General features: G+C 42.9%; 1 protein-coding gene, 1 long non-coding RNA gene and 18 other non-coding genes across 42 annotated transcripts in view; 1 reads left to right on the forward strand and 19 right to left on the reverse strand.

Annotated features, from left to right (window-relative positions):
• On the reverse strand, positions 1-25,926 carry LOC133155276 (uncharacterized). The gene is made up of 4 exons (XR_009714649.1): positions 25,808-25,926; positions 24,775-24,887; positions 23,646-23,718; positions 1-2,344 (listed from the first exon to the last, which is right to left on the reverse strand). It is a non-coding gene; the product is annotated as an uncharacterized LOC133155276 (long non-coding RNA).
• trnal-cag (transfer RNA leucine (anticodon CAG)) lies at positions 8,117-8,199 on the reverse strand. Its single transcript has one exon. It is a non-coding gene; the product is annotated as a tRNA-Leu (tRNA).
• On the reverse strand, positions 8,292-8,374 carry trnal-aag (transfer RNA leucine (anticodon AAG)). Its single transcript has one exon. It is a non-coding gene; the product is annotated as a tRNA-Leu (tRNA).
• On the reverse strand, positions 8,647-8,729 carry trnal-cag (transfer RNA leucine (anticodon CAG)). Its single transcript has one exon. It is a non-coding gene; the product is annotated as a tRNA-Leu (tRNA).
• On the reverse strand, positions 9,178-9,260 carry trnal-cag (transfer RNA leucine (anticodon CAG)). The gene has a single exon. It is a non-coding gene; the product is annotated as a tRNA-Leu (tRNA).
• Positions 9,534-9,616, reverse strand: trnal-cag (transfer RNA leucine (anticodon CAG)). The gene has a single exon. It is a non-coding gene; the product is annotated as a tRNA-Leu (tRNA).
• trnal-cag (transfer RNA leucine (anticodon CAG)) lies at positions 9,883-9,965 on the reverse strand. The gene has a single exon. It is a non-coding gene; the product is annotated as a tRNA-Leu (tRNA).
• trnal-cag (transfer RNA leucine (anticodon CAG)) lies at positions 10,062-10,144 on the reverse strand. The gene has a single exon. It is a non-coding gene; the product is annotated as a tRNA-Leu (tRNA).
• On the reverse strand, positions 10,241-10,323 carry trnal-cag (transfer RNA leucine (anticodon CAG)). The gene has a single exon. It is a non-coding gene; the product is annotated as a tRNA-Leu (tRNA).
• Positions 10,420-10,502, reverse strand: trnal-cag (transfer RNA leucine (anticodon CAG)). The gene has a single exon. It is a non-coding gene; the product is annotated as a tRNA-Leu (tRNA).
• Positions 10,779-10,861, reverse strand: trnal-cag (transfer RNA leucine (anticodon CAG)). The gene has a single exon. It is a non-coding gene; the product is annotated as a tRNA-Leu (tRNA).
• Positions 10,958-11,040, reverse strand: trnal-cag (transfer RNA leucine (anticodon CAG)). Its single transcript has one exon. It is a non-coding gene; the product is annotated as a tRNA-Leu (tRNA).
• Positions 11,137-11,219, reverse strand: trnal-cag (transfer RNA leucine (anticodon CAG)). Its single transcript has one exon. It is a non-coding gene; the product is annotated as a tRNA-Leu (tRNA).
• On the reverse strand, positions 11,316-11,398 carry trnal-cag (transfer RNA leucine (anticodon CAG)). Its single transcript has one exon. It is a non-coding gene; the product is annotated as a tRNA-Leu (tRNA).
• On the reverse strand, positions 11,495-11,577 carry trnal-cag (transfer RNA leucine (anticodon CAG)). Its single transcript has one exon. It is a non-coding gene; the product is annotated as a tRNA-Leu (tRNA).
• On the reverse strand, positions 11,853-11,935 carry trnal-aag (transfer RNA leucine (anticodon AAG)). Its single transcript has one exon. It is a non-coding gene; the product is annotated as a tRNA-Leu (tRNA).
• On the reverse strand, positions 12,032-12,114 carry trnal-aag (transfer RNA leucine (anticodon AAG)). Its single transcript has one exon. It is a non-coding gene; the product is annotated as a tRNA-Leu (tRNA).
• Positions 12,210-12,292, reverse strand: trnal-cag (transfer RNA leucine (anticodon CAG)). Its single transcript has one exon. It is a non-coding gene; the product is annotated as a tRNA-Leu (tRNA).
• Positions 12,927-13,009, reverse strand: trnal-aag (transfer RNA leucine (anticodon AAG)). The gene has a single exon. It is a non-coding gene; the product is annotated as a tRNA-Leu (tRNA).
• LOC133155156 (receptor-type tyrosine-protein phosphatase delta-like) overlaps positions 25,908-26,094 on the forward strand; it is a 195,112-nt gene continuing 194,925 nt past the window's right edge. For all 23 annotated transcript variants that reach the window (XM_061280227.1, XM_061280372.1, XM_061280246.1 and 20 more), the window contains exon 1: positions 25,908-26,048. The gene's annotated coding sequence lies outside the window, so the exon portion shown is untranslated. The remainder of the gene's footprint in view (positions 26,049-26,094) is intronic.

The following is a 26,094-nucleotide window of genomic DNA, read 5'->3' on the forward strand; positions in this document are numbered from 1 at the left end:
GCTTGGCAGAGGCTGGTAAAGTGTTGGCCTGGATTTAGAGGGAAAAGTTTGTTCCACTTTCTCCACACTTTTCACTCGTCTCACTGCACTTTGTGCTACCGCAAATCAGCTCTCAGCAAATTTGTGGAAATTAACTTCCGCACTGTCTAATTAAATTTAACGTCGTACAAAAAACCTTTTTGGTATGCGGGGTTTGTATACTTCATCTCTGTGGAATACTACTTTTCTGTTTATTTATTTTTTTATGCAGGAATGCAATCACTAAACATGTCAGATGGTTCAGGTCAACGAAAAGCTTTAAGCAGGCCATCATCAAATCTTTATGATGTTTTGACTTCATCAATGAGCCTTTTTGTGTTTGGTTTCTAAAAACTATAGGATGATGATGATTAAAACGATGAGCTCATGATTATCAAAATTCATGCATTCCCTTTCCAAGTGGCCTTCTCACGAATCTAGGCTAATTATAGCCGTAACGCATCGGAGACTGGGTTGAGGGAAACTAACACAAGACAACAACAGCCCAGGCGATGTAATTTACAGCATGTTGGCCTAATTTTTTTTTTTTTAAAGCAGCTTTTTTTTTTAATCAAGGCATAGAAGTCAAGCACTTGGTTTAGTTTGCAACTCCTCAGTTTGGGTTTGGCTCACCCGTCAGTACCCAGAATGCAATTTTGTAGGCACGTCAGTCGTGAGTAGACCCACAGAAAAAAATACCAAGAAGTCATTCAAAGACACAGGAGGTCTGACATTTTGGTAATTCATTATTGAGGGAACTTTCAGATATCCTTCAAAGACAAGCAAAGACCGACAGAGAGAGACGCTTTAACTGGCCACAAAGGCTACCAAATTGTGAGACAAGAAATTTCAGAGAAAGCCGAACAGTTCTTTGTGAGTGCTATCAATTAGTGCAAAAAGAACCAAAATCCAGGTTGTGACCATGTAAAAAAAAAAAAAAAAATCTAATGTATAAAACTAAGTAGAGTGCCTACCTCATTAAATTTTCATCTCAACTCAACTTGATTTAGAGAGCGCTTTAAATACAACCATAGCTGTAAACAATGGGTCTTAAAGTAAAAATCCTATGAAAACAAAGACCGAAATTTGACTTTCACCAGCATATAAGAGGCAGAAAATACAATGAAAACAACAGGGGCCCCAAAATGGAACCCTGTGGAACACCATATGCATTAAGATTCAGAGCAACCAAGGCTAAGAGAAAACGTTCGGTCTGCCAAATAGAATCTTAAAGTATTAGCACTAATGCTCACCTGGTTCTATAAATGAGCCAACAGAATATTGCGGTACACTTCATCAAATGCTGCAGTTAGGTCAAACCAAAACCAGACACATCATCTCCAGTGCCATTAGCCAGTAAGATGTCATTAAAAACTCTCAACAGGCCTGACGTTGTGTTTTGCAGCATTTTAAATGCTTAGCAATGCTAAGCTTGAAAATGGGTCGGGAATTCAACAGCCCACATTGATCAAGACTGGGTTTCTTGAGCAGGCGTTGCACCACAGCATGTTTAAAATACTAAAGTAGCTAAGTGTACTTGTCAAAAAACATACAGCGCGCCTTAAACTAATTGTCTGTGTGGTCATGCCAGCATTATGTCGACATTAGTCAGTTTACACGTCAACTGTAGTACTCTAGTGATTGGCTGTCGTTTACAAAATCTTTAGTTAGAGGTTAGTCGTTTTAATTAGCAGTCATTACATCCCACATTTCCTTCACGTTTCAATCCCAAAGGCTGACCAGCATGAAATGTTTCAATTTTGCGATGCGTTGAGTTGAAAAACATTCCTAATCAATATCAGCATTTCTATAATTAGACTGGGATGAAAGGCTGAGACAATGTGTGCTTCGTTAACTCCAGTCAAAATTCCCATCGGTACTCGGTGCTCGTTGACTACCCTTGTGCAACGCATAGTAATTACATAAAATTAGAATACTAATTACCTTGGTGCGGGTGGCTTGGAATGAATAGTTTGGATGTCATTTCATAGTACATCCAAGAGCTTTCAATATGGGATGTGTCGGAATAATTGCAGACTGTGCGCTGATTGTTTCCGTGCACCTCTTTAGAAATTGATTTCGAAAAGTGCTTGTTGTGTGTGCGTTGCGGATAAGCAGATCATCCATGTGCAGTGACGTTAACGGCTGAACTGTTTGTTCATCCATCGCATATAAAGACGGGTAGTCGAAGAGTTGGAGGGGGGGGGTCGTTTTCGCTTTCATTTTCCGCAGTGAGGGTCTTTATTATTCCGGTTCTGCTGCATGACACTTTTGGGTTGCGTCCCAGCGGAGATCCTCGCAGAAACTGGGTCGAATGTTAAATCGGCTGTTGAATCAAGAACAGAGCGGGAGAGTCTCAAAAGGAGGCTTCATGTTTTCCAAGCGTTAAAAAAAAAAAGACATGGAAACAGCATTTCCTCCTCTTTTATTGACGCAGTAGAGTTGCCTTATGGCCACAGCTGACTTTTAAAATGTGCTTATGTAAGCGCATACATCTTTAAATAATCCAGTTTACAAATTTGATGATTTGCTCATCGTAAAACTTGCTGGTATTATTTTGAAGGTGCTTTAATGATTTTATTGTTGATGCTAAATTAGCAAGGTCGCATCAAAGTTTAAATGTATTCATTTGGACTTGGATGAATTTTTAACTTTAAATTCAGTTTATTCCCATGTTGTTTGTTTAGATAGCTAGCAAGCTAGCTAGTTGATAAATTCAGTTTATTCCCATGTTGTTTGTTGCGCTAGTTAGCAAGCTAGCTAGCTAGTTAGCAAGCTAGCATGTTGTTAGCTAGCAAAATAGATAGATAGATAGATGGATAGATAGATAGATAGATAGATAGATAGATAGATAGATAGATAGATAGATAGATAGATAGATAGATAGATAGATAGATAGATAGATTTGTAAAATCATTTTAGTTCTATGTCCAGTACCAAGTGGGTTTCCAAGCGAGTGTTTGATCATGAAAGCCCGCGTTGAACCAGGGAATTAGCAGGAGAGTACAGATCAAAGATCTCTTCTTGGATCCATCGGCCATTAGCCGGGAATATTCCTCCCTTCCCAACTCATTTGGTGCACGCCTGCTGACGGAAGCACTTACGCAGGGCTTTATCGTACATTGGTGGGCTACAAAAACAACCCAAAATAGAACTTCGTCAGAGAAAAAACAAGCGCCGTTTCTTTGACGGTACCTTTTTAGCCATGCAAGCGAATCACAGTTTGACGCATGCAAAGACAGCCCCCGGGGATTCGCCGTTTTTTTCTACAGCCACTTCAGTGGAATCGTTTGGAATTTTGCCTGGGTCGTAGCGGTCTACTGGTTGTGCAAATGCAATCGGGTCGCATACCTCGCAACTCAGTATGTTGATATTTATTCATAATAATAGTCACATTGCGCTCGCATCGGCATCTGTCTCATGTTGCATATGCTTCAGCTTCAAAGCGAGAAGTCGACTCGGAATCCACACTTCACGCTTGCTTACGGCGTTTTGACACTCATGTTGCATAAACAATAGAAAATAGCATCTTTGCTGGGGCTGATTGTGATAGTTGACGGGTAGATATTTACAACAACAAAACTTGACGATGCAAAAATAATAATTACAGACACTCATTTTAAGAAGGGATTTGCTTCTAAATAAATAAAACTGTACATGTTTGAGAATTTCTGAACATTTGGTTTTGGGATATGACGTTGTATGGAATGTTTGGAAAATCACGGAATCAAAGGCCTCTAGAATTCTTATGAACAAATATATTCAGGAAAAAAAAATGACCATAATAAAATTCGCCCGATTTAATCCATTTTAGGGGGCAGCCATTTTGCCACTTGCTGTTACCTGAAAATGACATCATAGTTGCCAGGTCTCAGGTCACAACCAATCACGGCTCAGCGTCAGAAATCCGTGATTGGTTGTGACCTGGCAACTGTGATGTTATTTTCAGTCGACAGAAAGTGCCAAAATGGCCGCCCCCTTAGATGGCTAAAAACGGATGGATTTTGCCCGTTTCATTCATATTAAAAAAAAACGAAACATTGATCGGAACATTGTGCTTCGACTAGTTGGGCTGCACAGAACATATGATTACGAAGAAAATTTGGGGGTTGACTTCCCCCTTGAAAACTCCAAAATCTCGGTGCGTATTTCTCCGACCCAGCTCAGCTTTGGAATGACAAAGACGGATATTTTGCAGTGGATGTGTTCTGTACTCTGAAACTCGCTCGTTCTCCATTTCCCCACACAACACAGCGACTGAAAAGCAGCAATGTCAGCAAAAAAAAAGGACCAACTCCAGGTGGGATAGTAGGAGGGGGGAGCTGTCGGGGGGTGGGGATGCAAACGCTAAGAAAAGACAGTGGTGGAAAGTGCTAATGAATGGCTATCGCAAAGTCAAGGCGGACTCCGCGTTGAAATACGCGCTCGTCGGTGATTAATGACTACTCGGCTGCTGTAATGGGGACCACTGGGACCTCATTCACTGGAACCTTTCATAGAATAGATGAAGTCGCCATTACCGTGCGGTTTCTGGCTTGGGAAGTATCACAATAGAGCTTTTCTTAGCGCGGCAAAGACTTTTGTCAAAGCAATGGAGGAGATGACACTTGTGTCATTTGTGTCACCCTCTTAAGCCTCCTCTTTTTGTTTGTTTCTTTGATACACCAAAAATGTACATGGGTCAATGCGACCCGCTGCAAAATTAGACTTTTATGCCCTCTTGTATCTCGTGTGTCACTGCCAGGTCAATAATTTTAATATGCCGTGTAAATTAAAAAAAAAAAAAACATCTTCTCTTTTAAAATGTTAACATCTCCCTGTTTTTGAATCATTCCCAAAATAATATTATAACTATTTTCCTTATAATGTAATTGTATCATTTAAAATCATAAATGTATAGCTTTATTTTTGTGAACACAACTTTATTCATAACACTTTATTTGATGGAGGATTTTATTTTATCCAGAAATATATATTTTTTTAAACGAATAAATATTAAAGAGCAAATTTGCCTTTGGTACAAATTTATTTAATTCCTTTGTAATCATAGGATTTTCTTTGCGATAAAAACCGAACTTTTTTTAAAAAATTAAATTAAATCAGTCGGTCAAAATAATTCTACAATATTTTTATATCAGTTGCAGGACGTGACGTAATCGGTGCTAACAGAGCGCAGAATTCCGATTACAATCTGTTTGACTTTTAAACAACTTTGACCCTCTACGCTGAGCGTGTGCACAGTTATACCACCGCCGTTACGTTCTTTTTTTTTTTTCAAAACAAACATTCATCTTTGCACTTCTGCAAAATTTATAATTAATCTTCCAACTGTTTTCCACATGCAGTCAGGCAAAGAAATGAATTAATCATATGCGCACGTTTGCCTTGTGTACGTCTCCCAAGGTCATTTTCAGCTGAGGACCACTTCAGTCCTCTGAGAGCTCTTCAAAATATTAGAAAACAAAATGGATCAAACTAAACCAGCTCATTAGGCCATCCGAACAAAACCGTACACATCACGAGCGTATTAACGCGAGCGCTTTTGATTTTAGCACACATGCACAACTATTTCCCGGTGTGCGCTGAAAGTAGCGGCCGCATGTTTACTCCTTACGTAGATACACAATTTTGAATTTCGTTTGTTTTCTCTGACCTATTAGCAATTCGATTTGAGTCACCACACATTCACACATAGTCTTATTAATTACCAAGATGCATTTTCGGTCATCTCAAAACATATGTGATATTTTAATATAGAAATTCATAAATTTATAATTCCCATCTTAACATGGAGGGTCTTATGTAGACATAATCAAGTCCCCTTGTGCCTCACACAGATAAGTCTCCATAAAGACCTTTTCATTCTTGGCCAGCAATGAAAGGAACCTTGTTAGCAAGCTTTTTAGGAACCGCTTTTCATGAGCTCCACACAGGTGGGGAAAAAAAAAAAAAAAGACTTCCCTCTAAGATTAATTGGAAAGGAACTTTTGGAAGAAATGAGCGAGTCGCTCTGCGATTGTCCCCAATCGGAGACCGTTAATGGCATCTCGGCCGCCGGGATCCTCTGGAGGTGTCGCTAAGCCGCAAACAATGGGAGAGGAATCATCTGGCGTCGCACCGTCTTGACATGGGGCCCACCCAACATAGATTGCTGCCATTGTGCCGCCGAGGCTATCTTCATTTGTTTGGGTGTCACCATCCAGACCGTTGTATTGATCTCGCTCTTTCGGTCTGTCGACTGCCGGTTAAGAAAACACACCGTCGGAGGTCTCCCCAGCCATGAAAACCAATACTTTTTTAGCAGAATTCTACCTGCCTGTGCAACAATCGTTAGCCCGCTGCATATTCGCACTCAAGCATTTGCTAGTTTGCTCGCTCACCATTTCGTATTCTGGAATTATTGATTGTGTGGCGAAAAACTGCCTTATTCAAAGCCCTGTCTTGAAGAAATTAGTAATTTGGCATCTCCTGGTGGCAGCTCAGTGAAATGCAGCAATAATGAACTGAAGGGAGCTTCAGTTAATTAGAGTCAAGCTTTACAAAAGATTGCTGGGGACGCAAGTATGATCTGTACGATTTTTTTAAAAATTTCGTTGTACAGGTGACAATGACAAATAAAGATCTATTCTATTCTATATTCTATTCTATTGTTTCGTAATATTAGACACGGTGGACTGGATTTGCACTGCGACCGCCTGTAGATCGGCTGAAAAAAATTCTACTTCCATCCCACAACGGCTCAAACGCCCTCATTATTGCAAATTCTGCTAGCGCAATATCTAGCAAAATATCATAAGAAACAAACCACCACCTTCGCTAGATTTGCGCCCGGAACAAAAGTAGGGCCCAAAGTAGGGCCCAAAGTAGCGTGTAAAAAAAAAGAGTTTGACTTCCAAGCATTGAGCTCCACTTTTAGCAATTCTTGCAAAATTCAACTCAAAACCTCAGCTTTGAAAATGTCACGATTGGATTGCGACAACCTTGTTACCAAATTCCCTGAGCCACTAAGCGTCCCTCTGACATTTTCCACTATCCATGTCCATTTTAGCCCTTGTGCAAACCACTTCACGGCTACCATGACAACCATTTCCCTCTACGTAAAGTGACTTTCTCCGAGTTCTTCCTTGAGCGTTTCACTTTTTCCACTTTCCGGAAAGCGTCTCGCTCGGAGATTTCAAGGTGGCCGTGTAATACGGACTCAAGGCCGTAAGTTACGCCGCCGTGCATTTATTCCGTCCGCGCCGGCCCTCGCTGCTTCGGCGAAGCCATCCCTCACGCCTCGCGGGGTCCTGTCATACATTCTTTATGACGACGCTCTGATAACCCGGCGCGGGATTGGCCAGAAAATTGGGCTCTGCCGAGACAAACGCCGTCGATACATCACGGGGGCGGCGGGGACGGATTTGACGACGGCGGCCTTAGTGAGAGCACGTTAAGCGGCGGCATCAGCAACCTGTTGGCGCTTATGGTGACAGATAAGCAATCCGCCCGCAGCCTCAATGTGATTCGGCCTCAACGACACGTCAAAACGACAAAACGGCAGCGGCAAGGGGGGGCAAGATAAAATCTGCAAGCGTCTTTGGATGTTGAGGTTTTTTTTCTCCCCAGAATAAAGTCATGTTATTATGTGAATGAATTTTGTATTTTCAACCATGTAACAGTCATATTCAGACTCTTGACCTCTTTAGAGTTGTCAAATGAAATCTATAGAGAACAATGGGGAGCTCTTGTTGTAGCCTGCCCCGTTTCCCGCTTCCCACGTTGGCAGCTGCAGCCTGGCTAGTGGCAGCTGTATGCTAATGAGCTCTTCTGAGTCAGCAACCGGCGCCCCGGCCCTTTTGTTGTCGTCGTCCGAGAATCGGGATAGCTGGCGAGATTCCAACTGAATTGGAGACGGAGCTATTTTCAGTTTAAAATTGCTTCTAATTATCGGAAAGTTTCTGTCAAGTCTGGAAAAATACGGACAGTAGAGAAGCAGGCGCCTTAGGCCGCTCGGCCATCCTGACACATGAGTGTAATGTTCAGTTACCACATTCATCAGGTATGTGATTCTCAACAACCAAACTGGATCCTCATTGATTCTTCAGTAAAAGATTATTGTCAGAAGTGGGATTTGAACCCACGCCTCCAGGGGAGACTGCAACCTGAACGCAGCGCCTTAGACCGCTCGGCCATCCTGACACACAAATAGTTACTCGAGTTACTAAATTCATCGGGCGTGTGATTATCAGCGATCAGTCAGGATTCTCATTGATTCTTCAGTAAAAGAACTTTGTCAGAAGTGGGATTCGGACCCACGCCTCCAGGGGAGACTGCGACCTTAACGCAGCGCCTTAGACCGCTCGGCCATCCTGACACATGAGCAGTTACTCTAGTTACTAAATTCATCGGGTGTGTGATTATCAGCGATCACAAAGTCAGGATTCTCATTGATTCTTCAGTAAAAGAACTTTGTCAGAAGTGGGATTCCGACCCACGCCTGCAGGGGAGACTGAGACCTTAACGCAGCGCCTTAGACCGCTCGGCCATCCTGACACATGAACAGTTACTCTAGTTACTAAATTCATCGGGTGTGTGATTATCAGCGATCAAGTCAGGATTCTCATTGATTCTTCAGTAAAAGAACTTTGTCAGAAGTGGGATTCGAACCCACGCCTCCAGGGGAGACTGCGACCTGAACGCAGCGCCTTAGACCGCTCGGCCATCCTGACACATGAGCATTTGCTTGAGTCACTAAATTCATCGGGTGTGTGATTATCAGCGATCACAAAGTCAGGATTCTCATTGATTCTTCAGTAAAAGAACTTTGTCAGAAGTGGGATTCGGATCCACGCCTCCAGGGGAGACTGCGACCTGAACGCAGCGCCTTAGACCGCTCGGCCATCCTGACACATGAGCATTTCCTCGAGTTACTAAATTCATCGGGTGTGTGATTATCAGCGATCACAGGATTCTCATTGATTCTTCAGTAAAAGAACTTTGTCAGAAGTGGGAGTCGGATCCACGCCTCCAGGGGAGACTGCGACCTGAACGCAGCGCGTTAGACCGCTCGGCCATTCTGACACATGAGCAGTTACTCTAGTTACTAAATTCATCGGGTGTGTGATTATCAGCGATCACAAAGTCAGGATTCTCATTGATTCTTCAGTAAAAGAACTTTGTCAGAAGTGGGATTCGGACCCACGCCTCCAGGGGAGACTGCGACCTGAACGCAGCGCCTTAGACCGCTCGGCCATCCTGACACACGAGCAGTTACTCGAGTTACTAAATTCATCGGGTGTGTGATTATCAGCGATCACAGTCAGGATTCTCATTGATTCTTCAGTAAAAGAACTTTGTCAGAAGTGGGATTCAGACCCACGCCTCCAGGGGAGACTGCGACCTTAATGCAGCGCCTTAGACCGCTCGGCCATCCTGACACATGAACAGTTACTCTAGTTACTAAATTTATCGGGTGTGTGATTATCAGCGATCACAAAGTCAGGATTCTCATTGATTCTTCAGTAAAAGAACTTTGTCAGAAGTGGGATTCGAACCCACGCCTCCAGGGGAGACTGCGACCTGAACGCAGCGCCTTAGACCGCTCGGCCATCCTGACACATGAGCAGTTACTCTAGTTACTAAATTCATCGGGTGTGTGATTATCAGCGATCACAAAGTCAGGATTCTCATTGATTCTTCAGTAAAAGAACTTTGTCAGAAGTGGGACCCACGCCTGCAGGGGAGACTGAGACCTTAACGCAGCGCCTTAGACCGCTCGGCCATCCTGACACATGAACAGTTACTCTAGTTACTAAATTCATCGGGTGTGTGATTATCAGCGATCAAGTCAGGATTCTCATTGATTCTTCAGTAAAAGAACTTTGTCAGAAGTGGGATTCGAACCCACGCCTCCAGGGGAGACTGCGACCTGAACGCAGCGCCTTAGACCGCTCGGCCATCCTGACACATGAGCATTTGCTTGAGTCACTAAATTCATCGGGTGTGTGATTATCAGCGATCACAAAGTCTGGATTCTCATTGATTCTTCAGTAAAAGAACTTTGTCAGAAGTGGGATTCGAACCCACGCCTCCAGGGGAGACTGCGACCTGAACGCAGCGCCTTAGACCGCTCGGCCATCCTGACACATGAACAGTTACTCGAGTTACTAAATTCATCGGGTGTGTGATTATCAGCGATCACAAAGTCAGGATTCTCATTGATTCTTCAGTAAAAGAACTTTGTCAGAAGTGGGATTTGAACCCACGCCTCCAGGGGAGACTGCGACCTGAACGCAGCGCCTTAGACCGCTCGGCCATCCTGACACATGAACAGTTACTCTAGTTACTAAATTCATCGGGTGTGTGATTATCAGCGATCACAAAGTCAGGATTCTCATTGATTCTTCAGTAAAAGAACTTTGTCAGAAGTGGGATTCGGACCCACGCCTCCAGGGGAGACTGCGACCTGAACGCAGCGCCTTAGACCGCTCGGCCATCCTGACACACAAGCAGTTACTCGAGTTACTAAATTCATCGGGTGTGTGATTATCAGCGATCACAAAGTCAGGATTCTCATTGATTCTTCAGTAAAAGAACTTTGTCAGTAGTGGGATTCGGACCCACGCCTCCAGGGGAGACTGCGACCTTAACGCAGCGCCTTAGACCGCTCGGCCATCCTGACACATGAGCAATTACTGTAGTCACTAAATTCATCGGGTGTGTGATTATCAGCGATCACATAAGTCAGGATTCTCATTGATTCTTCAGTAAAAGAACTTTGTCAGAAGTGGGATTCGAACCCACGCCTCCAGGGGAGACTGCGACCTGAACGCAGCGCCTTAGACCGCTCGGCCATCCTGACACACGAACAGTTACTCTAGTTACTAAATTCATCGAGTGTGTGATTATCAGCGATCACAAAGTCAGGATTCTCATTGATTCTTCAGTAAAAGAACTTTGTCAGAAGTGGGATTCGAACCCACGCCTCCAGGGGAGACTGCGACCTGAACGCAGCGCCATAGACCGCTCGGCCATCCTGACACATGAGCATTTGCTCGAGTTACTAAATTCATCGGGTGTGTGATTATCAGCGATCACAAAGTCAGGATTCTCATTGATTCTTCAGTAAAAGAACTTTGTCAGAAGTGGGATTCGGACCCACGCCTCCAGGGGAGACTGCGACCTGAACGCAGCGCCTTAGACCGCTCGGCCATCCTGACACACGAGCAGTTACTCGAGTTACTAAATTCATCGGGTGTGTGATTATCAGCGATCACAAAGTCTGGATTCTCATTGATTCTTCAGTAAAAGAACTTTGTCAGAAGTGGGATTCGAACCCACGCCTCCAGGGGAGACTGCGACCTGAACGCAGCGCCTTAGACCGCTCGGCCATCCTGACACACGAGCAGTTACTCGAGTTACTAAATTCATCGGGTGTGTGATTATCAGCGATCACAAAGTCAGGATTCTCATTGATTCTTCAGTAAAAGAACTTTGTCAGAAGTGGGATTTGAACCCACGCCTCCAGGGGAGACTGCGACCTGAACGCAGCGCCTTAGACCGCTTGGCCATCCTGACACATGAGCATTTGCTCGAGTTACTAAATTCATCGGGTGTGTGATTATCAGCGATCACAAAGTCAGGATTCTCATTGATTCTTCAGTAAAAGAACTTTTTTAGAAGTGGGATTCGGACCCACGCCTCCAGGGGAGACTGCGACCTGAACGCAGCGCCTTAGACCGCTCGGCCATCCTGACACACGAGCAGTTACTCGAGTTACTAAATTCATCGGGTGTGTGATTATCAGCGATCACAAAGTCAGGGTTCTCATTGATTCTTCAGTAAAAGAACTTTGTCAGAAGTGGGATTCGGACCCACGCCTCCAGGGGAGACTGCGACCTTAACGCAGCGCCTTGGACCGCTCGGCCATCCTGACACCTTAACAGTTACTCTAGTTACTAAATTCATCGGGTGTGTGATTATCAGCGATCACAAAGTCAGGATTCTCATTGATTCTTCAGTAAAAGAACTTTGTCAGAAGTGGGATTCGAACCCACGCCTCCAGGGGAGACTGCGACCTTAACGCAGCGCCTTAGACCGCTCGGCCATCCTGACACATGAACAGTTACTCTAGTTACTAAATTCATCGGGTGTGTGATTATCAGCGATCACAAGTCAGGATTCTCATTGATTCTTCAGTAAAAGAACTTTGTCAGAAGTGCGATTTGAACCCACGCCTCCAGGGGAGACTGCGACCTGAACGCAGCGCCTTAGACCGCTCGGCCATCCTGACACATGAGCATTTGCTCGAGTTACTAAATTCATCGGGTGTGTGATTATCAGCGATCACAAAGTCAGGATTCTCATTGATTCTTCAGTAAAAGAACTTTGTCAGAAGTGGGATTCGGACCCACGCCTCCAGGGGAGACTGCGACCTTAACGCAGCGCCTTAGACCGATCGGCCATCCTGACACATGAACAGGTACTCTAGTTACTAAATTCATCGGGTGTGTGATTATCAGCGATCACAAAGTCAGGATTCTCATTGATTCTTCAGTAAAAGAACTTTGTCAGAAGTGGAATTCGGACCCACGCCTCCAGGGGAGACTGCGACCTTAACGCAGCGCCTTAGACCGCTCGGCCATCCTGACACATGAGCAGTTACTCTAGTTACTAAATTCATCGGGTGTGTGATTATCAGCGATCACATAAGTCAGGATTCTCATTGATTTTTCAGTAAAAGAACTTTGTCAGAAGTGGGATTCGAACCTACGCCTCAAGGGGAGACTGCGACCTGAACGCAGCGCCTTAGACCGCTCGGCCATCCTGACACATGAGCATTTGCTCGAGTTACTAAATTCATCGGGTGTGTGATTATCAGCGATCATAAACTCAGGATTCTCATTGATTCTTCAGTAAAAGAACTTTGTCAGAAGTGGGATTCGAACCCACGCCTCCAATGGAGACTGCGACCTTGACGCAGCGCCTTAGACCGCTTGGCCATCCTGACACATTAACAGTTACTCTAGTTACTAAATTCATCGGGTGTGTGATCATCAGCGATCACAGTCAGGATTCTCATTGATTCTTCAGTAAAAGAACTTTGTCAGAAGTGGCATTCGGACCCACCCCTCCAGGGGAGACTGCGACCTTAGCGCAGCGCCTAAGACCGCTCGGCCATCCTGACACATGAGCAGCTACTCTAGTTACTAAATTCATCGGGTGTGTGATTATCAGCGATCACAGGATTCTCATTGCTACTTCACTAAAAGAACTTTGTCAGAAGTGGGATTCGATGAAAAACCACCAAAAATCGGTGAAACGTCTTTCCCTTTACTTTATTCATAGTGAATTGCATTTTCATTTCTGTAAGTTTATTATGATTTTTTGGGTAAAAGGAAAAAAAAGTTCATCATCCAAATGTAGCAAAGACTTGATCTTGTACGCATGCCTGTCAACGCCGCGATATGTAAATGCTGACAGCTGCCGTTGTGTAACAAGCGAACGTCACTCTGAAAAACGAGCCGGCGGACCATCTCATGATATGAGATTGTTGTGAGCGGTAATTAAGGCAGGGAAATCTGCGGCACGATCCTATGTATTTCCCCCCCTCGGTGTCTACCTCGAGACCTCGAGTTGTGACGGCGTGTCAATCAGGAGGTCCTTCAGATGCCAGCGAGCGCTTGCTTGTTAGCTCAGGCGGGGAAAAGTAGCACATCTTATCTGTTTGCTCTACCGCAGATTGCAGAGAAATGCTAAGTGCGCCTCGCTACGCAAACGCGTATAAAGATGTCAAGCAAAGAATGTGCCGCTTTTGTCTTTGCCGCTATGTTGTCGACATTGGCGGCTAAACCGATTAGCTGAGGATAATGTTATTGTCATCGATCCCTTTTGATGCTAATTACAAATCCACGAATCATTACGGGCGGATTTACTTTTATGTCTCATGGATTTTGTCAAGCTAATGATGGATTTAATGGCGTTCTAGAAATCATTTCCTCAGGCTACTGCTTTATAATCCCAGGATGTTCAAATGTTATTTAGCGATTAGCTAACTTTTCTGGTTTTCTAATGGCTCATTTCAGAGTACTACTTTTCATTACCGTAAATCCATCGAGGACTAAATTCTATTTTGGAATTCGACAGTAGAATTGGAAATGATCTTAATGCGCAACAGGAGGCCCAAAACATTTGGACCTTCAATGGCAGCACCCCAAGGACTGTTCCCCGAAAAATATTTTTGTTTTTCCATTTTTTTTTGCAGTATAAGATGGTGATAGGGAAGGTGTTGGGGGATGTGCAGGCGGGGGGGGGGGACTCTGGTATGGAACGCGCATCTATTTTTCATCATGGCGGGCACCCTGCAGTGGTTTTGGCATGCAAAGCATGGCGGGTTGGTCGCATTATTCAGTCATGAAGCAGCTAAATATAAACAGTTTAAATTTTGAATGTTTGTCAGAGCCGTGTACGGCAGGGGAACTTTTCCGCCGCTAGCTGGTGTGGGATTGTGCAATGACTCCATCTCATTACAAAATGGAGACTGTCACATCCAAGGCTTATGGAAGAACAAGACTTGATGATCCTACAGCGGGTAGACCGACACAGACGACACTCTGCTTCCTTTTGTTTCCTTTTCCAGACATAGCTTCAAATTGAGCTTAATGGCTAAAATTGGAAGAAGCCAAGATTGAGCCCAAAAAGAATCCCAATTGTTGGCCTACTCACGCCAAATCCAAACTGACGTGGCTATTGGGTGTCAATATTGACAACGGAATCTTAATAAAGCCATGAAATCCGGCAAAAGAAATCCTCTGTGCACAATTGTCCTGCGGTGTTTCACGCTGCGGAGTATTAGCTTAACAATTAGTCATATCCAACAACGATCTGTGTACATTTTGTCTCCATAATTGAATGAGCCCTATTAGAGCATGCTAAAATTATGCCTCTCTTCTGCTTGTCCTCGGGCAAACAAGAACGCTGTGTATCTGAATAACAAGGACGCCCATGCAACTTTTACATGGCCCTGCTCGCACAAAGGAAACTTTCTTGTCCCTTGGTCCTTTGCACAATCACAAAAACGCCAGAAAAAAAAGACACTCAGTGAAGCGTAGTTTGGAGCAGTTTTGAGAGACTTTCAAAGTTTAGGTTACATTTTTCAAGGTCTAATCTGGATTAAAACATTTAAAACAATAGTACATATCCAAAGAACCTGGAAGATTTTGTATTTTGTTTGATGGTATTTTAAATGTATTCATAATAATACATATCAATGGTGTGGTCATTTCTTTTTGGTATATTCGACATTTTCTCACACATTTTTGCTTCTTGTATTGGCAAGTCTAGTTTGCTGTTTTGGGGAATCTGGCAGTCTCACTATTCTCTATTTGATGCTCCTGATGCTTTTGACAATTTGGAATTTCAACCAGCTCTAAGTTATGTCGACTGAATTTAAAGGCAATTAGCCACCTCCATTAGCTGACAAACAAGTCAGCTGTGCTCCCTCCCACAACGGCACACACTCCCTTTTTCCAGCTGCGCCCATCCAACAAAATACCAGCAGGAAAAAATACTTCAGATTGTCTTTTGATTTGACCTCATTCTGATTCAGTTAAAACAACTGATCAATATTTGGCAAATTTTCTTTTACGCACGCGTCCTGACTGCTCCATCGATTTCATAGACGCTGTGTAAACCGAGCATTTTGTATCGGTATCCGATTTCACTCCGCATCTCCAAACAGTGCAAGCTCAGCAGCTGGCAAAAAAAACAAACAGTCTAATAAATCCTCACTTTGTTTTAAAAAGAGACTCGCTCCGCTCTATCCTGATACACTAGGCGTTGAAGGTCACAACATGGGAAGCGAGCGTCTGCGGGGAGTTGAAAATGGCCATCGGTTGGGTTCATTTGCCACAAACACGAGAGGCCATGTTGATGGCGTTCGCTCGTCGGCGCCGGCCGAGAGCAACACGAAAATCAATAAACTACCTCAAATCTCCAGAGCGTGCAGTGGCGAGGAGGTGCTATAATGTTTACTACGCTGCAATGAAAACAAAATCCATCATGGATTGTTCCGGGTGTCCCTTTCCATGCCTTGTGTTAAAGCTGCATTAAGGAACAATTTGCCACTTGAAATGCAGAAAAAGAAAAACATAAAATTCAAGTCAAGACTTAATTATTACATTACTGTTTGAAAGGCAACAAATGATAGTTTAACTGCTTCATTTTGCTAGAGAAAAAAAAACATTTTATTTGTCGCTCAGGCAATGTGTGACCTCCGAGGTCAATTTTTAGAGACAAGATTTCATAACGGCGTGGATGCCACACCTCAATTTAAAGCAATGACGCATCTCATCTAAGGAAGATGTTCGTAAAGTTTGTTTGCGAGCGCCGTGGAGGTTCGTGTATGTGTGGCGCCCGGGTTGCGGAGGAAGAAGATGAGAAACTTGAGGGGAGGGGTGGGGTGGGGGTTCGGTTGAAAAGTAAGGAACTGGAGTGGTGGCGCCACCGTGATCTGAGGGGTACCATGGAGACGCCTGTCATGAGGGCGGCGGGGAGGGAGGCGAGGGGCGGCAAGACTCAAGTGATGCCGATGCCGTGCTTCTGTCTATTTGAGAAATCATCTGACGGGATGAAGAGCTTATGCACGACCTTGTTTATGCGTTTTTTTTCTTTTTTTGGGAGAGGGGCGGGGGTTAATTTGATGTGAGTCATACAAAGAAGCTTTACACCGCAGTGACTGGTTCAAAGACATTTCCCCCAATTAGGACAGGAAATAAAAAGTTCTCGAAAAAAGGTCTTCCAAAGCATGAGCACAGTCAGTTTGCTGCTTGCTCGAAAACAGTAAGCCATTTGGAAAAGACACTTTTTACAGTCGAGTGAGCGGCCAAACCGCAAATTCTGCAGCGTCGCTGCAATGATGACATCCGGACACGAGATGGCAGTTACTTTTTACAAATCAGCCAACTACTGAGTCTATTGCTAACCAACACAGCAGCACCTATCGAAACTGAAAAGAGGGGTTACAGTGTTGACGGAGTTTTTGAAAATAAAAACAAACACAATTAAAATTAAAAGCAACGGTAAACAGGTAAGTGAAACTTAACTCAAACCTACGGGTGCTATACTTTGCAGCGCCTCAAAATCAGCTCAAACATGAACAGGGTGTCAGTGAAGCCAATACTGCTATTAAAGTTTAGGCTATTTAATTTTTTAAAATCATTCTTGGCTGAATTATTCAAGAGCTCACCCTTAAGACGACATGCTTATTTTTAAAACTTTACTTTTCCGATTCCTACGACACCCGTCCAATCCCTTCTCGCCCAGTCACTGCTAAATATTGAAACAGCCGGCGATGGCATATTTATGAATGCAGTGTAGCATCTCGTTTTTTTGATTGTAGCACCAGATAACATCTGACAGCTTAATGCGGCCCGTCGGTGACTTGCTGGCGTCACACATTTTTGAATAAGCTGCTATCGCCTGGCAAATACAAAAGTGCGGAATGTTTCTATTATTCTGCACTTGTGAACCGATTTGCAATGTTGGCCTTGCCAATTCTGGAAATAGCCAGAGTTGAAGTGACAGCGGAGTGCATGAGAACGTGTTTGCGTCGTGTGGGGTAAACAATGCAAACCTCGTATGAACGTTCCCATTAAAAAAAGTGACAAAGCAATCAATCCATCCGAATTTCCGAAGACGACTCTATACGGCTCGGATATGCAAGCGGCGTCTCCGCAAATAAACTCCAAACGGGTTCTCGGCGCCACGGTGTCAAACGCTCGCGAACTGTGAGAGGCCTGACAAATCTGTACATCTTGCTGGTGACACAACTCATCTGCATCTGTCAAACCTCGTGTTTACACGTCCCGCGGCCATGTCACACCGTCGTGTGAGATGTCGCCGAGAAAAAAATAACCCGCCAACCTGGTGATGGAATGAAAAGAAGGTGGGGAGGGGCGCTAAACAAGGGAGCAAAACAAAGAGAACAAAAAAAATCAGGTGGGGAGACTGGAAAACAAGCGAGGAAGGAAGGTCGCGTAACTCGATCCGCTCGAGTGAAGCATTGTAGCTTGATAGCATGTACTTCACGCCAGGGCTGTCTAACAAATCGTTTTAAAATCGATTACCATATCGATTACACATGTAACCCCCCCACCAACCCCTTCCACCCCGCAATAATAACGAGCAGACACATCTTAGAGCATGGAAGGAATCAAGCAAGTTGCAGAGAGAAATTTTCCCCGTGTCTAAAAAGTTCCTGCTAAGCATCCTGTCACATAGATCAGTGTATTCAGCCCCCAAGGAGGGATAAAAACAGGGGCAAAATAAATTCTAATAAATCTCAGTATGTGACAGGAAACCCAGGGAAAGAAAAAAAAAAAGGCATGCAAACACAGATAATGATGCTTTCCCTAGTGTGAGGCATTTCCAAAATAAGTCCCCGCTCCTCCCTGTGGTCTCGCTCCGCCGATAAAAGCAGATTATATAGAATTTTACTGACACGGTCTTTGGCTAATGAGACCATTACGTCACTGCTTCAAATGCGTGCACTCAGGAGAGTATTTTTTATTTTTTTTCCCCCCAAGGTAGGACAGAGACAAATCCTTGCTCTGGTATTTAAGGACAGAACTTTGCAAGCGACATCGTACAAGTTCTGTATCAATTATGTCGTGTGTAGGAGAGATCTGGGTCTCGATTCCTGTTTCAGTATTCCGGAATGTGTCAATTAGAGCAGCGAGCGATCAGGATTTTGATCTGCAGCACGATTATTGAAGAGTTCAAAGATGTCTTTACTGACATCTTCAACAGTTCCAAAAGCTAAACTGTTTTTTTCCCCCAAAATGTTTCAAAGTGGGACAAACGAAGTTCCCGACATGCTCGTTATAAAAACATCAAAACACGTGATTAAAAACGTGAATTTAAAGCAACACTCCCAGTGCTATTATAGTTTTATGGTAATATATAACTAGTTCATAAAAAAAAAAAAAAAAAAAAAGGAAATCTAACATACACCTGTTGGAGGCATACAAAGAAAATTGACTTAATTACAATGTCAAAATTATAATTCAGTTTGCAAAAAAGGAGGCTATGCCAGTACATTATTGCGCCACATCTGATTTGTGAAATGTTTCGTTAACTACAGAGCACCCTTAAAGAATGCTAATATTCAACTCTGACGCGCATATGATAATCTCCCACTGATGAATAAAATGCTACTTTAACACGTTTTTATTTCTATTTTTCATAATAGAGCTCTGTTGTGCATGCATAAAGGGTCGGGAGATTAAGGTCGGACGGAGCCGGTAGAACGAAGCAGCATGGGCGCGATAAACTTAATCCGATTGCACAGCTAAACGCAGCGCGATAGTTTGGATGCTGTATCGGTGCGTATTTAGCTCACGGACGTCCACATCAACTTCAAATTAGCTATTTCAAAACCAACCATTTGCTCCCAACTGCAGAGGCTAAAGGACAAAGAAATAAAAGGCAGAGGATCTAGAAACATGCTGTTTGTTAAAAATAGCCTCAAGCTGAGCACACAAGTATCCTCCTACTTGGAGAAATGCACTCGGACTGTACATGCAGCAAAAGATAATGACAATAGAACCCAATAAAACTGCGCATGGATGTTATGTGATGTTTAGTTTTAATATTTCAGGTGGTAGACTCAAATGTAATATAATTTTCTATCGATGGGCAAGTGGAAGGTCTTTTTGATTGGCTAACCTTATAGAACAGTAAATTGAGCAGTCGCCATGGCAACATTGTGTATATCTGCTTTTATGACCGACATCAACTTCCACACGTTTGCCTCCGAACTTTCTTTCCAAGTTTCCAACTGTCAAGTCTGCAGTTTCCCCCAACACACATGCACACAGACGGAGGTGAACATTTTGTCTCATAGCTCAGTGCGCGCTGTTCCCGAAGGGATCTATTAAGTCGCTGTAGTCGGCCGTCCGGGGAGAACAGAGCATAAGCTTCCAAATGGATCGGTTTATCAATAAAATGGGGAGGAAGGACCGGACTTGGGCATTGTGATGTCATTTTTAGGCGACAAGATAAAATGGCCGCCCCGGAGATGGATACATACAGTTTTTCTGTCTCATTCGTATTTCAAGAAATGGAAAATCCAGGTCTAGAAAGTAAAAACAAAAGAAGTAAGACAACTAAAATAACTTGCATCCCCCAACTACAAAAAGAGGCAACATGCTTGTGACTCGTGAGCCCTGTTGAAAAAAAAATGGATAAAACACCAAACCTCTAAAAGCAAAGAAAACACAAACGCGTTTGTGGCCTCTGTGGTTGTTTGTTCTTCTTTGTGTCCGAGCTATTTTGTACTCTCCACCTATCAAGAGATTCAATAAAAAGATATGAGACGATGTCGTTCGATAAAAGAAAAGTGGTTACTCAGAACTCTCAAATAAAACCCCCCAATAAAACCAAGAGCGCTTTGAAATCCCCCCATCTGTCAAAGCGTACTTGCTTTCCTCCTCTCTCCGGAGTCATGGTGACGCACGGCGAACGGCGCCGACGACAAATATTTGTATGCTAATGCCCGTGTTCATCTGCCACTTGAATGAAAGGTTGTCTTCTCGTAAGGAAAATAATTGAGCGCAATATTTCAGAAACAGATTTCACTCCTCGCCGGATGCAAACATAACCTGTCAACGGGAAACAAACCCCATCAGAGCCGTAGGCTATTGTATTTGGATTTTATTTATTTATTTATTTTTTTATAAAATATCCATGCTAGTCGCCCGAAGTTGGAGATGATATTAAGACATTTATAATTTAGTTCACACTTGAGGAAGTGTGCCCTGTGGAGTATATGTTTAGACACACACATACAAGTACACACAAAGGAGGAAAAAAAGAAGAAGAATACATTCACTAATTGAGGAAATTGTTCATATTTCAAGGCTTCGTGAAACCCGACACTTCAGACAGAGTGGGATGTTATTGAATTTTGGAAGAGTGCGCAAGAGATATCGGCACGGCGAAGCGATGGAGAGGCGGAAAACGGAACGGCTCTTGTCCGACAGGAAAGGAAATCAAATGAAAGTAGCTGCCACGCCGAGGACATTTTGGGATTTAAGAAACAACAACAACTGCGATGGTTTTCAAATGTTTTTTTTCAAGTGGGGACTCGTTAAAACGGAAGTACGGTTCTTGTGTGCTTATAAACGGTTGGGGAGAGTTGCGCCACTTGTGTGTCAGGTTTCCAAACAACATTCGGACACTAACGCTAAAGGACAACATGGCCGCCGCTATTGACACTGTAAATTAGCCGAGTGTCTGCGCTCGTCTCCGGAGAATCTATAATGTCGACGGAAAAAGGCCTGGTTGTTGTTGTTGTTAGGCCGGATCAATCGCACACAGAAAAAAAAAATCATTACAAACTTTCAAACTCTAAAAAAATGGTTTCATACATTATCATTAGATATTCTGTTTAAGAACTCTTTTTTTTTTTTATAATATGACTCATAAACCCTTATAGAGTTGGGATTTCTTGATGTGCTTGGATTTTTCTTTCAGCAAGCCTTCAAAAATGTTCTGACATTTTTTTTTAAGGTTCTGCTTACATTTTTCCTAAGAGCAACTTAAAAAGGGACACAGCTTCAGATCTTTTTTGACTTTTCTTAAAGAAGTCTCACAGATCCGGGATTTTTTTTTTTTGACATTGTGCTCAGATTTTGAGGACTTTCACAACTTTTTGATGCTATCTTATCTATCCCGGGCAACCCTTTACAATTAAATAATACTTCTTAAAAAGGGGTATGACTTCACCAGTCTGACTTTACCCTTAGTTTTTTTTATTCTTTATTTTTAGATTTTTGAAATAGGGCACGAATTCATGAATTTCTGATGTGAGCTTCTTCAAAGATTTTTTTTTCCCATCATGTTTTGATTCTATCCGTCACGAGGAAGTCAAGAAGAATTCGATTCAATACAGCAATGCTCCAAGTAACATTTAGCAATATCTTGAAACCCTTCTGTTTAACCAGCAGCCCAATTTTGTCTCAGTCTGACCACTAGGTGGCACTCATGTAACGAATGACACGACTTGGAAGAAAACCACAAAAAAGAAGGCTGACGTCATACACTGAGCTGAATGAATAAATCCAAGACTGATTGGTGAGAACACTACACAGACCTAATCTGAATCTCCGATAGACATCGATAACAGTATCGATGCCCTCTGCGAGTACCCGATACATTAACTTAAGACTGGAATTGGCCCAATATCGACACCCGGTATCGGTAATCGATACCGATTCCTCCCACTGCAGTGCATCAAAGGTCATGGCTAATTCTGCAGTTTCTTGCGACTGCTCAAATTAGATCCCATTAGTTTCTGCCGTCGTTTTTTAACAAAGTGTTTATCCATGTACGTAACTCATCCGGGTGAGCTCATCAATTTGAAATCCCCTTCACCTCACATGGTCTTGTGTGAAATCTAAAGGTACAGTCAGTCGCCAACATGCCTGCATCCAAGCTGAGGCTTGGAGGGCTTTGGAGCCGTTTGAGTTCTGTTGCCAGTCACTTTCAGCGAGAATCTCTCGGGATAGAAATCCTTCCGACCAACGTAATTGTTTCTGACAGGCTGCTCGGTGAAAACAACGTACTGTAAGGAGGGATTTGCGCTGTGTTGCTCCAGCATGCGAGCTATGTAATCTCTCCGCTTCTCTTTCTCACTTTTGGCTTCAGGCAAGGTCCGCACGAGGTTAGCCCACCAATCTAAAGATAGCCTCCATCCCGGACCTCCTACTCCGTTCACTCGCTCATGCTACAGCTAGCGCTGTTTATCATTTGAGTCCAGTCCGACTCCTCGTTGATTATGTAACGGCTTAAGAAGTGGGTCGCAATAGTTTTTGGGAGCAAGTCCTACAACCCCTCCCCTCCCTAAAAAAAAAAATAAGTGACTCACAAATATCACTTCATCTCCAATTTTATTTCAATTGCTCACTTGGCAGTTATCCAGGGATGCTTTCGCTCAATTGAGGATGGGGAGTTAAGAATAACCGTGGTAGAGTTCCTGCAGTCACGAAGCAGCTACCCCAAAAGGTAGGTTGTCAAAAAAGATGTCAATCCTTACAGCAGCACCAACATATTTTTCCCTAAGTTTTCTTCTCTAGATTCGAACATCCAAAAACAGGATAGGATTCTTAAAAGGGTGGAGGGGGGGGGGGGTTTGCATTGATTATATAAAAAAATAATTTGTGTTATTTGTTCAAATAGATTAGTATAAACTTAATGAGGTTTTAAGAGAAACCATCACACCCAAGGAAAATCAAAGAGACAGAAAATTTGACTGACAAGGTTTCAAGCATTTGCACGCATCAAAAGAATAACAAAACATTCAATGATCCCTTCAAAATGGGCTCATTGTATTGATATTTTATATGATGCTATTTATTACCTTTAAAAATGACAGCAGGAACAGGTCTGTGTAGATTTTCCATAAAAGGGGCCATTGAAAACTTTACAAAATAACTTTTTATGCGTTTGAAGCGGAGAACACACATTTTGCATTGCAAATGGCTTATTCAGCGCCTTACATGTAAAAATGCTAGAAAATTCTGTAGCTTTTTAAACGTCATGTTTCATCCTAACTTTTCTAAGAATTCTTTTAAAATGTGATTTACCTTTTGGAAATGCCATTTCTTTGCTTTGTTTCAGTAGCTGTCTGTCATTCGTGTTGTGCTTCAGCCTCCCCTCCTGCATAAATAAAAAAACTGATCACTTTCTTGACTTCCTAACATCATGTTCCAAATGGAAATTGATCACATATGTGGGTGTGGCGCTCATTTCTCATTACCCTCCAGGGAACAAAGTGGACAGCTGCTTATGGTCCAAAAATGACACAATTATGTGTACAAATGGAACATTTTGCAAGAATATTAAAGGCCCAACTGCTCAGCCCGCGGCACAGAGGTTACACGTTGCACATTGGTGACCCACCCCGCCTTTGTGAGGACTGAGATTTGGCGGCATGTCCGTGGTAGACGTTGAAATGTGTTTGCCATTTCCTCACTTGTCATGCAAAGCAAGTCTGGAAGCTCTTCGTTTGTTGATTTCCAATGGGTGAAGATTGCAAAACCCAATTTGGCGGAGACACAAAAAGCTTCTTCAGCTTAATTTGCTAGAGTAGAAGTGCGGCAACGTTAGCGGTGGTTCCCACAATGGGTATCAAAAATAAGAGGAAAAATGAAATAATGTGTAGCCATACAAACATTAAACAGGCTACATGCATTAAAACAATGTTGTGTTACGAAATGCAGAAGGCCAAATCTTCTTGTCTTGTTTCCCTCCACCAAACAGAAAATAAGAACCTCGCTAACATTACAACCACTGTTGTTACTTTTGCTAATAATTGCTAGTCATATAGCGTTTGCTTGCTTGCTACATTGCTAATACTAGCATCCACACATGTTCACATTGAAAGCACAACTTCGTTATCAAAACATTGCTTTTTTATTTATTTATTTATTTATTTTTTATACATCATACTTTTCTTTGACTTCATGGTCACTGTGAGGGGGCCAGTTAGAGACTGTGAGTGGGCCGTATGTGGCCCCCAGCCCGCAGTTTGCTTACGCTTGTCTGCTGTAAAGCAACAGCAAGACTAAGTTATGCTCCCCCCCTCAGAACAGTGCCAAAAAGTGAGCATGTTGACAAATAAGGTCACAATACAATATTAAAAATAAGAACATTCTACAATAAAGAATAAACTACGACATAATAGCAAGAAAACGGGAAGATAGTATGCCCCACCTTTGAGATGAAACTCCGGATCCAAGATTCCGTGCCGGTGCTTCCCTCCGATTTGCTGCCAGCGTGACACCTGTTGTAAATTAGCATGGCGTTGGCGCTTTTCCGGTCTTTCGCTGCAGGTAAGTGAGATAAAACCAATTTTAGCCAAGTATTGAATTAAATTACATTCATATTAACATTTTTCTGTGCGCGCTTTAGTTACAGCCAATCTTTTTTTGGTGACTCACCAAATTAGTCGGTAACGTTCAATACAAATGAAGACAAAACATATTTGGAAGGCCTTGATAAAGCCGCCAAGCGAAACTATTTCACGTACCTTATTTATTATATTCCACCTTATGTGATAGTATTAAATTACACCTCTTTGTTTAATAGGATTTTCGTTTAGTTATTTTGTTTTTCAACCTAGTGTCGTTCAAAATATAAGCTGCAGGGGGCAGTAATGTTCCGGAAGTCGCTCCGCCAACACACCGCACGGACGTCGACGGAAAGCTGTAGGAGACAAAAATGATCGAATATCGCGATTGTGATGATAATCGATCGTGGTCAAAATATACTTTGACCATGAAGAACAATAATGACAGTAGATGTTTAAGTACCTGTGGATTCTTGAATCCTTGCCTCTAAAGTTATTGTTAAATTTTTAATTATTTCAAAGATTTTATTCAAAATGACCTTTTTGTCTTTTAACTTTAGATTTGTAGATTTGTTTTGAGAAGATGGAAATATGTAGCATTAAAAGTCACCATTAGCTGTGCACAATGGAAAAATCCATAACATAGTGGCAGTTATGGTCCAGTGCATCTGGATTTAGAGTCTGCATTATTATTATTATTATTATTATTATCATCATCAGTAATATTTTTTTGCCATGTCAATATGGTGCCATTGTTCAAGCTCCAATAACAAATGGCACCCACTTCAATGTCCATAGACCAGCAAGCAGCCTGCTAACTCATACATACATACATACATTAATTTTAATATTCACTTGGAAGCATGCATAAAAATTAATAGACTGTTTTGAGTTTACCGTTCTAGCTTGCCCCCGTGCGGCGAGAGTGGGAATACCTCCCTCTCTCACTTTCTCTCCTCCCGCTCACACACGCATTCTCGTTCTCTCTCCCTTCAAGCCCGTGAGCTGTATGAGTGTGCGCGCGTGCTGGTGTAAATCTGACAGCGCGCAGCGGTTGCATTTCCTCGGGAAAAGCGCGTTTTGCTCCCTGCCCGTCCTCTTCTTGGCGCTCTCATCCAGACAGTGCCGAAGAGAGCAGGTACCATGTGCCCGATCCACCTTTACATCTATAAACATTTTGACTT

This window comes from Syngnathus typhle, linkage group LG1 (assembly GCF_033458585.1).
Source record: "Syngnathus typhle isolate RoL2023-S1 ecotype Sweden linkage group LG1, RoL_Styp_1.0, whole genome shotgun sequence".
NCBI classification, from domain to species: Eukaryota; Metazoa; Chordata; class Actinopteri; order Syngnathiformes; family Syngnathidae; genus Syngnathus; species Syngnathus typhle.